The sequence below is a fragment of the Chiloscyllium punctatum genome, chromosome 33 (assembly GCF_047496795.1).
Source record: "Chiloscyllium punctatum isolate Juve2018m chromosome 33, sChiPun1.3, whole genome shotgun sequence".
Taxonomy (NCBI): Eukaryota; Metazoa; Chordata; class Chondrichthyes; order Orectolobiformes; family Hemiscylliidae; genus Chiloscyllium; species Chiloscyllium punctatum.
In genome coordinates this window covers 68,678,758-68,693,348 of record NC_092771.1, presented here as the reverse complement: position 1 = coordinate 68,693,348, position 14,591 = coordinate 68,678,758, and the positions used below count along the sequence as shown (strand labels likewise).

At 53.3% G+C, this 14,591-nt stretch overlaps 1 long non-coding RNA gene across 1 annotated transcript in view; it reads left to right on the top strand.

Annotated features, from left to right (window-relative positions):
* The window catches only part of LOC140458619 (uncharacterized), a 29,519-nt gene extending 18,372 nt beyond the window's left edge, over window positions 1–11,147 (top strand). The window contains exon 3 of the long non-coding RNA XR_011953619.1: window positions 10,927–11,147. This is a non-coding gene — a long non-coding RNA (uncharacterized lncRNA). The remainder of the gene's footprint in view (window positions 1–10,926) is intronic.
* Window positions 11,148–14,591: the final 3,444 nt, after the last annotated feature.

The window sequence follows — 14,591 nt, the reverse complement described above, 5'->3', positions numbered from 1 at the left end:
CCCTCCCTCGCTGGGTGTGTGCGTGTCCCTCCCTCGCTGTGTGTGTGTGTGTCCCTCCCTCGCTGTGTGTGTGCGTGTCCCTCCCTCGCTGTGTGTGTGCGTGTCCCTCCCTCGCTGGGTGTGTGCGTGTCCCTCCCTCGCTGGGTGTGTGCGTGTCCCTCCCTCGCTGGGTGTGTGCGTGTCCCTCCCTCGCTGGGTGTGTGCATGTCCCTCCCTCGCTGTGTGTGTATTTGTCCCTCCCTCGCTGTGTTTGTGTGTGTGTGTGTGTGTATCCCTCCCTCGCTGGGTGTGTGTATCCCTCCCTCGCTGTGTGTGTGCGTGTCCCTCCCTCGCTGTGTGTGTGCGTGTCCCTCCCTCGCTGTGTGTGTGCGTGTCCCTCCCTCGCTGTGTGTGTGCGTGTCCCTCCCTCGCTGTGAGTGTGCGTGTCCCTCCCTCGCTGTGAGTGTGCGTGTCCCTCCCTCGCTGGGTGTGTGCGTGTCCCTCCCTCGCTGGGTGTGTGCGTGTCCCTCCCTCGCTGGGTGTGTGCGTGTCCCTCCCTCGCTGGGTGTGTGCGTGTCCCTCCCTCGCTGGGTGTGTGCGTGTCCCTCCCTCGCTGGGTGTGTGCGTGTCCCTCCCTCGCTGGGTGTGTGTGTGTCCCTCCCTCGCTGGGTGTGTGCGTGTCCCTCCCTCGCTGTGTGTGTGCGTGTCCCTCCCTCGCTGTGTGTGTGCGTGTCCCTCCCTCGCTGTGTGTGTGCGTGTCCCTCCCTCGCTGTGAGTGTGCGTGTCCCTCCCTCGCTGTGAGTGTGCGTGTCCCTCCCTCGCTGGGTGTGTGCGTGTCCCTCCCTCGCTGGGTGTGTGCGTGTCCCTCCCTCGCTGGGTGTGTGCGTGTCCCTCCCTCGCTGGGTGTGTGCGTGTCCCTCCCTCGCTGGGTGTGTACGTGTCCCTCCCTCGCTGTGTGTGTGCGTGTCCCTCCCTCGCTGTGTGTGTGCGTGTCCCTCCCTCGCTGTGTGTGTGCGTGTCCCTCCCTCGCTGGGTGTGAGCGTGTCCCTCCCTCGCTGTGTGTGTGCGTGTCCCTCCCTCGCTGGGTGTGTGCGTGTCCCTCCCTCGCTGGGTGTGTGCGTGTCCCTCCCTCGCTGGGTGTGTGCGTGTCCCTCCCTCGCTGGGTGTGTGCGTGTCCCTCCCTCGCTGGGTGTGTGCGTGTCCCTCCCTCGCTGGGTGTGCGCGTGTCCCTCCCTCGCTGGGTGTGCGCGTGTCCCTCCCTCGCTGGGTGTGTGCGTGTCCCTCCCTCGCTGGGTGTGTGCGTGTCCCTCCCTCGCTGGGTGTGTGCGTGTCCCTCCCTCGCTGGGTGTGTGCGTGTCCCTCCCTCGCTGGGTGTGTGCGTGTCCCTCCCTCGCTGGGTGTGTGCGTGTCCCTCCCTCGCTGGGTGTGTGCGTGTCCCTCCCTCGCTGGGTGTGTGCGTGTCCCTCCCTCGCTGGGTGTGTGCGTGTCCCTCCCTCGCTGTGTGTGTGCGTGTCCCTCCCTCGCTGTGTGTGTGCGTGTCCCTCCCTCGCTGGGTGTGTGCGTGTCCCTCCCTCGCTGGGTGTGTGCGTGTCCCTCCCTCGCTGGGTGTGTGCGTGTCCCTCCCTCGCTGGGTGTGTGCGTGTCCCTCCCTCGCTGTGTGTGTGTGTTTGTGTGCATGTCCCTCTTTCGCTTTGTGTGTGTGTGTCCCTCCCTCGCTGTGTGTGTGCGTGTCCCTCCCTCGCTGTGTGTGTGCATGTCCCTCCCTCGCTGGGTGTGTGCGTGTCCCTCCCTCGCTGTGTGTGTGTGTGTGCGTGATCCTCCCTCGCTGGGTGTGTGCGTGTCCCTCCCTCGCTGTGTGTGTGCGTGTCCCTCCCTCGCTGTGTGTGTGCGTGTCCCTCCCTCGCTGTGTGTGTGCGTGTCCCTCCCTCGCTGTGTGTGTGCGTGTCCCTCCCTCGCTGTGTGTGTGTGTGTCCCTCCCTCGCTGTGTGTGTGCGTGTCCCTCCCTCGCTGGGTGTGTGCGTGTCCCCCCCTCGCTGTGTGTGTGTGTGTGCGTGTCCCTCCCTCGCTGGGTGTGTGCGTGTCCCTCCCTCGCTGTGTGTGTGTGTGTCCCTCCCTCGCTGTGTGTGTGCGTGTCCCTCCCTCGCTGTGTGTGTGCGTGTCCCTCCCTCGCTGGGTGTGTGCGTGTCCCTCCCTCGCTGTGTGTGTGTGTGTGCGTGTCCCTCCCTCGCTGGGTGTGTGCGTGTCCCTCCCTCGCTGGGTGTGTGCGTGTCCCTCCCTCGCTGTGTGTGTGTTTGTCCCTCCCTCGCTGTGTCTGCGTGTGTGTGTTTGTGTGTGTGTGTGTATCCCTCCCTCGCTGGGTGTGTGTATCCCTCCCTCGCTGTGTGTGTGCGTGTCCCTCCCTCGCTGTGTGTGTGCGTGTCCCTCCCTCGCTGTGTGTGTGCGTGTCCCTCCCTCGCTGTGAGTGTGCGTGTCCCTCCCTCGCTGGGTGTGTGCGTGTCCCTCCCTCGCTGGGTGTGTGCGTGTCCCTCCCTCGCTGGGTGTGTGCGTGTCCCTCCCTCGCTGGGTGTGTGCGTGTCCCTCCCTCGCTGTGTGTGTGCGTGTCCCTCCCTCGCTGTGTGTGTGTATCCCTCCCTCGCTGGGTGTGTGCGTGTCCCTCCCTCGCTGGGTGTGTGCGTGTCCCTCCCTCGCTGTGTGTGTGCGTGTCCCTCCCTCGCTGGGTGTGTGCGTGTCCCTCCCTCGCTGTGTGTGTGCGTGTCCCTCCCTCGCTGGGTGTGTGCGTGTCCCTCCCTCGCTGTGTGTGTGCGTGTCCCTCCCTCGCTGGGTGTGTGCGTGTCCCTCCCTCGCTGGGTGTGTGCGTGTCCCTCGCTCGCTGGGTGTGTGCGTGTCCCTCGCTCGCTGGGTGTGTGCGTGTCCCTCCCTCGCTGGGTGTGTGCGTGTCCCTCCCTCGCTGGGTGTGTGCGTGTCCCTCCCTCGCTGGGTGTGTGCGTGTCCCTCCCTCGCTGTGTGTGTGCGTGTCCCTCCCTCGCTGTGTGTGTGCGTGTCCCTCCCTCGCTGGGTGTGTGCGTGTCCCTCCCTCGCTGGGTGTGTGCGTGTCCCTCCCTCGCTGTGTGTGTGCGTGTCCCTCCCTCGCTGGGTGTGTGCGTGTCCCTCCCTCGCTGGGTGTGTGCGTGTCCCTCCCTCGCTGTGTGTGTATTTGTCCCTCCCTCGCTGTGTCTGCGTGTGTGTGTTTGTGTGTGTGTGTGTATCCCTCCCTCGCTGGGTGTGTGTATCCCTCCCTCGCTGTGTGTGTGCGTGTCCCTCCCTCGCTGTGTGTGTGCGTGTCCCTCCCTCGCTGTGTGTGTGCGTGTCCCTCCCTCGCTGTGAGTGTGCGTGTCCCTCCCTCGCTGTGAGTGTGCGTGTCCCTCCCTCGCTGGGTGTGTGCGTGTCCCTCCCTCGCTGGGTGTGTGCGTGTCCCTCCTTCGCTGGGTGTGTGCGTGTCCCTCCCTCGCTGGGTGTGTGCGTGTCCCTCCCTCGCTGGGTGTGTGCGTGTCCCTCCCTCGCTGTGTGTGTGCGTGTCCCTCCCTCGCTGTGTGTGTGTATCCCTCCCTCGCTGGGTGTGTGCGTGTCCCTCCCTCGCTGGGTGTGTGCGTGTCCCTCCCTCGCTGGGTGTGTGCGTGTCCCTCCCTCGCTGTGTGTGTGCGTGTCCCTCCCTCGCTGGGTGTGTGCGTGTCCCTCCCTCGCTGTGTGTGTGCGTGTCCCTCCCTCGCTGTGTGTGTGCGTGTCCCTCCCTCGCTGGGTGTGTGCGTGTCCCTCCCTCGCTGGGTGTGTGCGTGTCCCTCCCTCGCTGGGTGTGTGCGTGTCCCTCCCTCGCTGGGTGTGTGCGTGTCCCTCCCTCGCTGGGTGTGTGCGTGTCCCTCCCTCGCTGGGTGTGTGCGTGTCCCTCCCTCGCTGGGTGTGTGCGTGTCCCTCCCTCGCTGGGTGTGTGCGTGTCCCTCCCTCGCTGGGTGTGTGCGTGTCCCTCCCTCGCTGGGTGTGTGTGTTTGTGTGCATGTCCCTCTTTCGCTTTGTGTGTGTGTGTCCCTCCCTCGCTGTGTGTCTGCGTGTATCCCCCTCACTGTGTGTATTTGTGTGTGTCCCTCCCTCGCTTTGCGTGTGTGTGCCCCCTCTCAATTTGTGTGCACATGCCCTCCCCCTTGCGGTGTGTGTGCTTGACCCTCCCTCGCTGTGTGTCCCTCCCTCGCTGTGTGTCCCTACCTCACTGTGTGTGTACCCCTTCGCTATGTGTGTGTGTGTGTGTGTGTCCCTCCCTCTGTGTGTGTGTGTGCGCGTGTCCCACCCTCGCCGCGTGTCCCCGCGGGTATCCCCTTCCCTCGCCGCGTGTGTTTGCATGTCGTTCCCTTGCTGTGTGTGTGTGTGTCCAAAATTTGCACCATCAGTGAATTGGCCATCATAAATTGACTGTGGTATTCAGGAATGTGTGGTTTAAGTAAGTTCACCATGAGAAATGTAGGGTTTAATGTATAGGTAGAGGGGTGGGTCTGGGTAGGATGCTCTTCAGAGGTTTGGAATGGACTGGTTGGGCCGAATGGCCTGGTTGCACACGATGGCGATTCTATTCAGGTTATTGTCCAGCCCTGTCAACCATCCCCATCTCTTACACCTTGCCTTATCCCCAATATACTCCTTAACACTGTAATCTCCTCCAGACTCTAAAACACTCCTTGCCTATGTAACCTTCTCCAGCCCTTACAAAGATCGATATGTCTGTCACCTCTTCCTACTTTTCGAACCCTCCCTATAACTATTCCCATTTGGTACAGCACTCCCAATCATTGTTCACTCTTGAAACTCCCATAAACATTTGTATCTCTGAAAACTCATCTGGACTGTCTCAACTCCCCTTTGACAGTTACATGCTGAGACCTGCTCTATATCAGTGAAGTAATTAAGTCTTGGCAACACTCACTGTTATAACCTCCCTCCAGCCTTACAGCACCGAGGATCTGTAGAAGGTCTTTTCAACCCGACAGCCATCTCTGTGTCTGTAATCTCCTCCACTCCCCATAATACATTCTCTCTGAGCTCCTCTGTAATCCACTAAACACTCCCTAACACTGTCTGTATCAGTGTAACCTTCTCCAAAAACACAACCTTCCCTATCTGTGTAAATCCCTACACCAGTCCCTATCCCTCTCAGCTCCGTCTAACAATACAACCCTCCATGTCTGTGTATTCACCTTCAGTCCCTATTCACCTCCCTATCTGTGTAACCTTCTCCATGTATTTTTGCTTCAGTCTCTTCAACTGTCCCTGTCAGTGTAACCTCTTCCAGACCCGAAAACTCTCCTCTTTTTGACTTACTCAGACCACACAACCCTCACTATCTATAACCTACTCCTGTCTGAGAAACCTACCTCTGCAAATTGCTCCAACTCTTCAACTCTCCATAAGCTCCTGCAGCTCTTACATCCCTCCCTATCGACCAAATCTCTTCCAGTCCCTAAACACCAACAGTCTGTGGAGACCCGACCACCATCCCGATCAGTGTAATCCTCTCAGGTCTCTGCAGTATTCCTGATCTGTCAAACTCACTCCATGCCTGTGCCTCTCCCAATCCAGTCCCTACAAAACCCACTATCTATTTAACACCCTCCTGTCACTATCACCCTCATGTCAATGTAAGTTCCTCCTGTGTCTCCACCATCTACCCATCTCCGTAACCTTGTCCAGCTCTTACACCACTATCTGTTTAAACGTCACCTTCCTCTACAACTTCCTCCTGTTTGTGCTATACTCCCTTATCTGTGAAACTGTTTCTGATCAAAATTGTTGTCCCAGTCTCTGAAAAGAAATCCAGATTCCACAGCCTCCATAACCCCCAGAACCTAAGCCTTCCTATGTCTATAAACATGTCTATTCCCGCCTCAGGCGACTGACTGTGTGGAGTTTGCACGTTCTCCCCGTGTCTGCGTGGGTTTCCTCCGGGTGCTCCGGTTTCCTCCCACAGTCCAAAGATGTGCAGGTCAGGTGAATGGGTCATGCTAAATTGCCCGTAGTGTTAGGTAAGGGGTAGATGTAGAGGTATGGGTGGGTTACGCTTCGGCGGGGAGGTGTGGGCTTGTTGGGCCGAAGGGCCTGTTTCCACACTGTAAGTAATCTAATCTAATCTAATCTTCAGTCACGACTCCCCTGCATATCTCAGTTTGTTCTTCCAGTCGATACAAACATCTTTATCTCTGTAATCTGCTCAACTCCCTAAAACAGTCTCTGTCTGTGATCCAGCCCTGGCCTACAAACATCCTTATCCCTGTAAACTTCTCCATCCCTCCCAACATTCCCATCTCCATGAACCCCTGTCAGCCCTACAGCTCTCCACATTTCTGTAACCTCCTGTGGGTCTATGGTCCTCCCTCCCTGTGAAACCACCTCCAGTCCCCCCATCCCTCCCACTCTGGGTCCTCTGCTCCAGATCAGACCATTGCTGTCTCTGTAAACACCTCCACTCCTGACAACTCCTCCCATTTGTGTAACCTCGTTCAGACCCCATACTCTCCAGCTTCCTGAATCCTCTTCCTGCATTGCAACCAAAACCACATGTTTATGTAATATCCACCAGTGCTTACACCCTCCCCAACTCAGTAACCACTTACAGCCCTAACAAAACACCTAAACTGTGAAAACTCTCATTTCTCTACTATCCTCCCTCCTCAAATGCCTTCATCACCATGAGATCTCACAATTATTGAAGCCTCCTTTTGGCACTGCAACCCTCCTACTGTCTGCAAAATCCTCCTGTCCTGATATTCCTCTCTATCTCTGTAACCCCCACCACCCTCCAGTACCCTTCTGGGGAACATGGCAGAGGACGGAAGATTTGTAAAGTCCGAGCCATGTTACGGAGGTAGAATTCTGGAAATTACTTATTTGGTTGAATGTCTGTGGTGTGCAGATTATTGGCGAGGACTATAAAGACAGGATTTATGACTACTTGGAAAACCATAGTTAAATTAGCCACAGTCAGTATGGGTTTGTGAGTGGTCAGGTCATGCCTCACAAACCTTATTGAATTCTTTGAGGATATGGCAGAATACGTTGATGGCTCATTCAGAAAAGAAGGAAAATTGGGATACAGGGAAATCTGTCTGTCTGGATACAGGATTGGATGACCCAGAGAAGACAGAGGGTGACAGCAGATGGACAGTATTGAGCCTGGAGTTCAGTGACCAGTGGGGTTCTGTAACAATCAGCTCTGGGACTCTGCTCTCTGTGATTTTTGTAAATGACTTGGATGTGCATGTTGGAGAGTGGGTTAGTAAGTTTGCCAATCACACGGAGGTCGGTGGAGTGGTGGGGAATGTGGAGGGCTGTTGTAGGTTGCAATGGGACATTGACAGGACGCAGAGCTGGGCTGGAAGTGGCAGATGGAGTCCAAACTGGAAAAGAGTGAAGTGATTCATTCTGGAAAGTCGAATTTGAATCCAGAATACAGGGTGAAAGGCAGAATACTTGGCAGTGTGGAGGAACAGAGATCATGGGGTCTGTGTCCATAGATCCCTCAAAATCGCCACGCACGTTGGTAGGGTTGTTAAAAAGGCATATGTTGTGTTGGCTCCCCTTAGAAGGGGATTGACTGTAAAAGCCGTGAGGTTTTACTGCATCTTTATAGCGTCCTGGTGAGACCACACTTGGAATATTGTGTTCAGTTCTGGTCCCCTGTTTACAGGAAGGATGTGCACGTTTTAGAGAGCGTACACAGGAGATTTACCAAGATGCTGCCTGTAATGGAGGGCAGTTCTTACGAAGAAAGGTTGAGGGGGCGAAGGCTTTTTTCATTGGAGAAGGGGGCGGGGCGACTTTGTGGAGGTGAACAAGGTGATGAGAGGCACAGAGTGAGTGAATAGTCAGAGACTTTTCCTCCTATGGCATAAATGGCTATTACAAGGGGGTGTAAATTTAAGGTGAATGGAGGATGGATAAGAGGATAGAGAATGGTAGGTGGTCGGATGGACTGCCAATGGTGGGAGTAAAATTAGAGACATCTGGGACATTTAATAGACTCTTGGACAGATACATGGATAATAGTAAAATGAAGGGTATGTAGTTACTTTGATCTTACAGTTGGATAAAAGGTTGGCATGAAATCATGGCCGAAGGGTCTTGGGCTGTACTGTTCTGTGTTCTGTCTGGTAAACTGGGTAATAAGCTCAGATCAGTGTAAAAGGATATGGCATTCAGGAGGATCGAGTGAACTGGATACAAAATTTACTTGATGGTTGTAGACAGAGGGTGGTGGGAGACATGTTGTTTTTCTGACTGGAGACATGTGACCAGCGGTGGAGTGGGTCCCCTGTTGTTTGTCATTTGGATAAATGATTTGGATGGGAATATGGGTTTCCTGGTAAGTAATTGTTTTGGGTGACACTGAAATTGGTGGGAAAGTGGACAGTGAAGAAGGTTATCTATGATACAACAGGATGAACAGTACTGCTGGGATATTGGGCTGAAGAATAGCAGATGGAGCTTAATTAGATAAACGTGAGGTGTTCCATTTTGGTGAAACAAACCAGGGCGGGACTTGTACAGTTAATGTTCGGGCCCTGGGTAGTGTTGTCAGTCAGTGACCCATTGACCCAGGTACACAGTTCTTTGAATGTGGTGTCACAGGTAGACAGGCTGGTGAAGCAGGTGTTTGGGATGGTTCCCTTCATCGGGGAGAGCATTAGGAGTAAGAGTTGGGATGTCATGTTGTATCTGTAAAAGATATTGGTGGGGCCACCATTAAAACATTGTTGATCAGGAGGAAGAACTCATCTAGTTCACTAACCTCCTTTAGGGAAGGACATCAAATATTCTAACCTGGTCTGGCCGACATGTGACTCCAGACCCGCAGCAATATGGCTGACTCTGAGCTGCCCTCTGGGGAATTAGCAGTGGGGCCAAAGAACGTTGTTCCAGGCAGTGACACCTACATCCCATTAATGAATAAATAAAAATACATATGTCCCTACCTCCCTCTGCAAACACCTCCAGCTGCAGCAATTCGTACTGGCTTTGTAACACCCTGACCACTCTCTGTGACACTCTCACCACCGCCAGCACCTTCACCTCTCCCTGTTCCTATTGTGTCACTAAACCCTGACCGTGGCTCCCCTTCCCACAGCCCTCCTCCTGCGAGCAGACCCATTCCAATCCATTAACATTTACTCCTAAAACACTCTCTGACTTCAGGATTTTAAGTACTTTTTGGTGATCTTCTCAGCCTCATAATCTCGTATGATCCCTTTTGTCCTGAGTGAGGAATTTCTTGCTGAGGTTTTTACTGTTTCAATGGAATGTCCTTTTGTTGAGTATTTTGCACTGTCCCTTCAAATGTTTTCCACTGTTCATTTACAGGCACATACTTCAGTCTGTTTAGCCTGTTTACCTTGTTCAGTTCTCCTCTCCAACTCATGTCATTGGCTATTTTTGTTTTTAGTTGTAGCTTGTCCTTTCTGTGATTCACTTTAAAACTTTATATTTCTTTAAACTGCACTTTATCACAATTTCCCAGAGGATCTCTCCAGGTGACATTACTCATTCACTAAGTTTCATTACACAGTCGCTCTGCGATAGTTATGTCCCTTAACAGTTGCACAATGTGTTTTTCAAAGAAACACTTAAAAAAATTAACCAAACTCCTTCCAATATCAATGTTGACCGTATGATTGTCCCAGATTATACAAATATTGAAGATTTCCAAAATGATCATAATACCTTTGTTAAAAAATTCCAATGAGTTCCTGTTTAATGCAGTGATGAGCAATGAAATGCTGTTTGGTGGCTAAAACTGTTCTGCTGCTTGTGTCCTTGGCAAGTCGGAGCCAGAATGTACATTCAGACTGACTCTACTTCATGATCTGCGGCCAAATGATTTCTCTGTAATGCCTTTGGTATCCATTATTGTTAGCGTTGCCCATTTTGCCTGAGTTTTCACAAGATTACGAACCACTGAATATTTTTGTTCACCCTGTATCCATGTCTCCATGGTGTCTAAATCTCTTTTATCTCTGTGTCACAAATCCATCGACCTTATTGCAGCAACGTTGTCCATTAAAAAAAACGTAATCTACTCTCTTCCACAATATTCTTTCACAAATCTATTTGCTGATGTACAGTTTTAGTTAAACTCTGTCCCATCCTGGTCCTTTCTGCTTGTCTTCAGCCACATTCCCATGCTGTTCCATTGCTTCACCTTTTCCCTTTGGATTTGGAAAGCTCCTTTCACCTGCATCCTCTCTGTCAGTTTAATGTCCTGTCCATAAACCTACCGACATGATTGGCCAGGACACTGCTCCCAGCACAGTTCCAGGGGGACCATCCTAATAGATTTTTTTAAAATCAGGCATGGGATGTGTGAGTCTCTGGCTGACCAGCCTTTCTTGCCCAGCCTTAGCTGCCCTTGAACTGAGTAACTTGCTCGGCCATTTCAGAGGGTAATTGAGAGGCAAACCCTTTGCTGTGGGGATGTCGTGCAGACCACGTGAGGATGGGCAGATGTCCTTCACTAAAGGACAAGTGTTTGGATTTGTTGTACATCAGTAATGGTTTCATACTTATTTGTGGATTGTTAATTATTATTTTTAAAATTATTGATTTCAAATGTCACCTTTTCAGATGGTGGGATTCAATCCTGCCTCCCCTGAACATTAGCTGAGGTTTTGGATACATTCTCTCGCAATAATACCACTAGGCCATTACTTCACCTGCTCACTGGGTGCTCATCCCTGAGCACTGATACCAGGGCATCATGAAGCTAAACCCATTCTTTCAACACAATTGTGTGATCCTGACATCTTCCAGCAATCTGGGACTATTACTTAATATCGCTCCATTTTCCAGATCTCTGTGGAACTCAGTGCCATTCTCCATGTGTAACCCTCACTGCATCTGTTTATTTTCCCATTCTGTCTATTTCTCTGTCTCCTGTAGGTACTCAGGAAAGTCCTGACTCAATAGCCTTCCCAGCTGCTGGGTGGATCGTCCATCACCTCATTGAATGCAGTTGGTCTGCCAGAGAGAGACAAAGGGAAAGGAGATCTGGAGCCTTCAATAAATCCTGTAGTGAAGTCAGGTCACCCACAGTGCACAGAGCAAAGAACAATGAGAGGGCTCCAAACATCTGTGAACACAACATGACAGATACAGTGCTGGAGGGGAGCACAGTACACACACACACCCCAGGCTCAATCCCCACCCCAATGTAAGTTATGTTATATTAAAGCTCACTACTCTGCAACAGTGTATCTATGGCATGTCTTGTGGTCCAGTGTCTTCAATAATTTTTAATTCCTATAACAGATCCTATCGTTGTAACGTCCTCCCTTCCCGATAGTCCCTCCACATATTTGAAATGTACTGCATTCCAGACTACCATCCCTATCCCTGTAACTTGGTTCAGTGTCTACAACATGCCTTATCTCGGTAGTCTCCTCCTCCAATAAGGTAAAAACAAGGACTACAGATGCTGGAAACCAGAGTCTAGATTAGATTGGCGCTGGAAAAGCACGGCAGGTCAGGCAGCATCCGAGGAACAGGAAAATCGATGTTTCGGGCAAAAGCCCTTCATCAGGAACAGAGGCCGGGAGCCTGCAGAGTGGGGAGATAAATGAGAGGGGGTGGGGATGGGGAGAAAGAAGCATAGAGTACAATAGGTGAATGGGGTGGGGATGGGGGTGATAGGTCAGAGTGGAGGATGGGGGAAGGTAGCAAAGAGTACAATGGGTGAATGGGGGTGGGGAAGAAGGTGATAGGTCAGAGTGGAGGATGGGGGAAGGTAGCAAAGAGTACAATGGGTGAATGGGGGTGGGGATGGGGGTGATAGGTCAGAGTGGAGGATGGGGGAAGGTAGCAAAGAGTACAATGGGTGAATGGGGGTGGGGATGGGGTGATAGGTCAGAGAGGAGGGTGGAATGGATCGGTGGGAAGGGAGATAGGCCATTAGGACAGGTCATGAGGGCGGGGCTGAGCTGGAAGGCTGGAGGTGGGGTGAGATGGGGGAAGGGGAAATGAGGAAACTGGTGAAGTCCACATTGATGCCCTGGGGTTGAAGTGTTCTGAGGCGGAAGGTGAGGCGTTCTTCCTCCAGGCATTGGGTGGTGAGGAAGTGACGGTGGAGGAAGCCCAGGACCTGCATGTCCTCGGCAGAGTAGGAGGGGGAGTTGAAATGAAGGGTCACAGGGCAGTGGGGTTGCTTGGTGCGGGTGTACCAGAGATGTTCCCTAAAGTGCTCTGCTCGGAAGTGTCCAGTCTCCCCACTGTAGACGAGACCGCATCAGGAGCAACGGATACAATAAATGATATTGGTGGATGTGCAGGTAAAACTTTGGATGTGGAAGGCTCCTTTGGAGCCTTGGATGGTGGTGAGGGGAGAGGTGTGGGCGCAGGTTCTGCAACTCCTGCAGTGGCAGGAGAAGGTGCCAGGAAGGGAGGGGGGGTTTCTGGGGGGCATGGAACTGACCAGGTAGTCACAGAGGGAATGGTCTTTGCGGAAAGTGGAGAGGAGTGGGGAGGGAAATATATCCCTGGTGGTGGGGTCCGTTTGGAGGTGGCGGAAATGGCGGCGGATAATTTGGTTCATGCGAAGGTTGGTAGGGTGGAAAGTGACCACCAGGGGGGTTCTGTCCTTGTTACAGTTGGAGGGGTGAGGTCTGAAGGCGGAGGTGCAGGATGTGGACGAGATGCGTTGGAGGGCATCTTTTACCACGTGGGAAGGGAAATTCCGATCTCTAAAGAAGGAGGCTATCTGGTGTGTTCTGTGGTGGAACTGGCCCATCTGGGAGCAGGTACGGTGGAGGTGGAGGAATTGGGAATAGGGGTTGGGAATTTTGCAGGCGGTAGGGTCGGAAGATGTGTAATCTATGTAGCTGTGGGAGACGGCAGGTTTGTAAAAAATGTCGGTGTCAAGTCGGTTGTCATTAATGGGGATTGAGAGGTCCAGGAAGGGGAGGGAGGTGTCAGTGATGGTCCAGGTAAATTTAAGGTCAGGGTGGAATGTGTTGGTGAAGTTGATGAATTGCTCAAACTCCTCGAGGGAGCACGAGGTGGTGCCAATGCCGTCATCAATGTAGTGGAGGAAGACGTGGGGAGTGGTGCCGGTGTAACTACGGAAGATGGACTGTTCTACGGAGCTAACAAAGAGACAGGCATAGCTGGGGCCCATACGGGTGCCCATGGCTACCACTTTGGTCTGGAGGAAGTGGGAGGATTTGAAGGAAAAATTGTTAAGGGTGAGGACAAATTCAGCCAAATGCATGCGAGTGTCGGTGGAAAGGTTCTGTTGTCGACGTCGGGAGATGAAGAACCGGAGGGCTTGGAGGTCCTGGTCATGGTGGATGGAGGTGTAGAGGGATTGGATATCCATTGTGAAGATGAGGCGTTGGGGCCCAGGGAAACGGAAGTCTTGGAGGAGTGGAGGGTGTGAGTGGTGTCTCGAATGAATGTGGGTAGTTCCTGGACTGGGGGATAGGACAATGTCGAGGTAGGCAGACATGAGTTCGGTGGGGTAGAAGCATGCTGAGACAATGGGTCGGCCAGGGTGGTCAGGCTTGTGGATCTTGGGAAGGAGGTAGAACCGGGCAGTGGGGGATCCTGGACAATGAGGTTGGAAGCTGTGGGTGGGAGATCTCCTCCTGAGGTGATGAGGTTCTGTCTGCTCTGGGAGATGACGGTTTGGTGATGGGAGGTGGGTCATGGTAGAGGGGGTGGTAGGAGGAGGTGTCTTTGAGTTGGCATCATGGCTTCAGCGGTGTAGAGGTCAGTGCACCAGACTCCCACTGCACCCCCTTTATCTGCTGGTTTGATGGTGAGGTCGGTATTGGAGCAGAGGAAGTGGAGGGCTGCACGTTGTGAGAGTGAGAGTTTGGAGTGGGGGAGGGGGTAGATAGGGTGAGGCGGTTAATGTCTCGGTGGAAGTTGGAAATGAAGAGATCAAAGGCAGGTAATAGGCCAGCGCGGGGTGTCCAGGTGGATGGAGTGTATTGGGGGCCGGCAAAGGGGTCCTCAGAAAATAGGCGGGAGTCTTCATTGTAAAAGTAAGCTCTGAGGTGGAGGGGGTGGAAGAAGTGTTCGATGTCACGGCGTGTATTAAATTCATTGATGTGTGGACGGAGGGGGATAAAGGTGAGGCTTTTGCTGAGGACTGATCATTCGCCCTCAGTGAGGGGGAGGTCAGGGGGAATGGTGAAAACTCGGCAGGACTGGGAGCTGGGACCAAGCGTAGGTGTGGAGCTGGGGGAGGGAACTGAGCCTGTAACTGGAGTTGGTGTGGTGTTAGGGGGAACGGGGATGGAGTCATGAGCAGGGATGGTGTTCCCCTCAGGGTTCTGGGGGCAGGGATGGTGACGGTGGGACCTGAGGGTGGTGTCAGCAGAATGCAGATGAGTGGCGTTGGTGAGGGCGGAAGTGGTGGCAAACACAGTCGTTGGGGGGCGTGGAAATCACTGAGTGTGTGACATCAGCGATGATGTGAGGGGCAGAAGTGATGTCACTTGTGGTGTATGAGGAATTGTGAGGGGCGGAAATGGCATTTACTTTATTTTAACCAATAATTTCCTGTCACAAATCTGTTTGACAATGTCATATTTTAATTATACTCA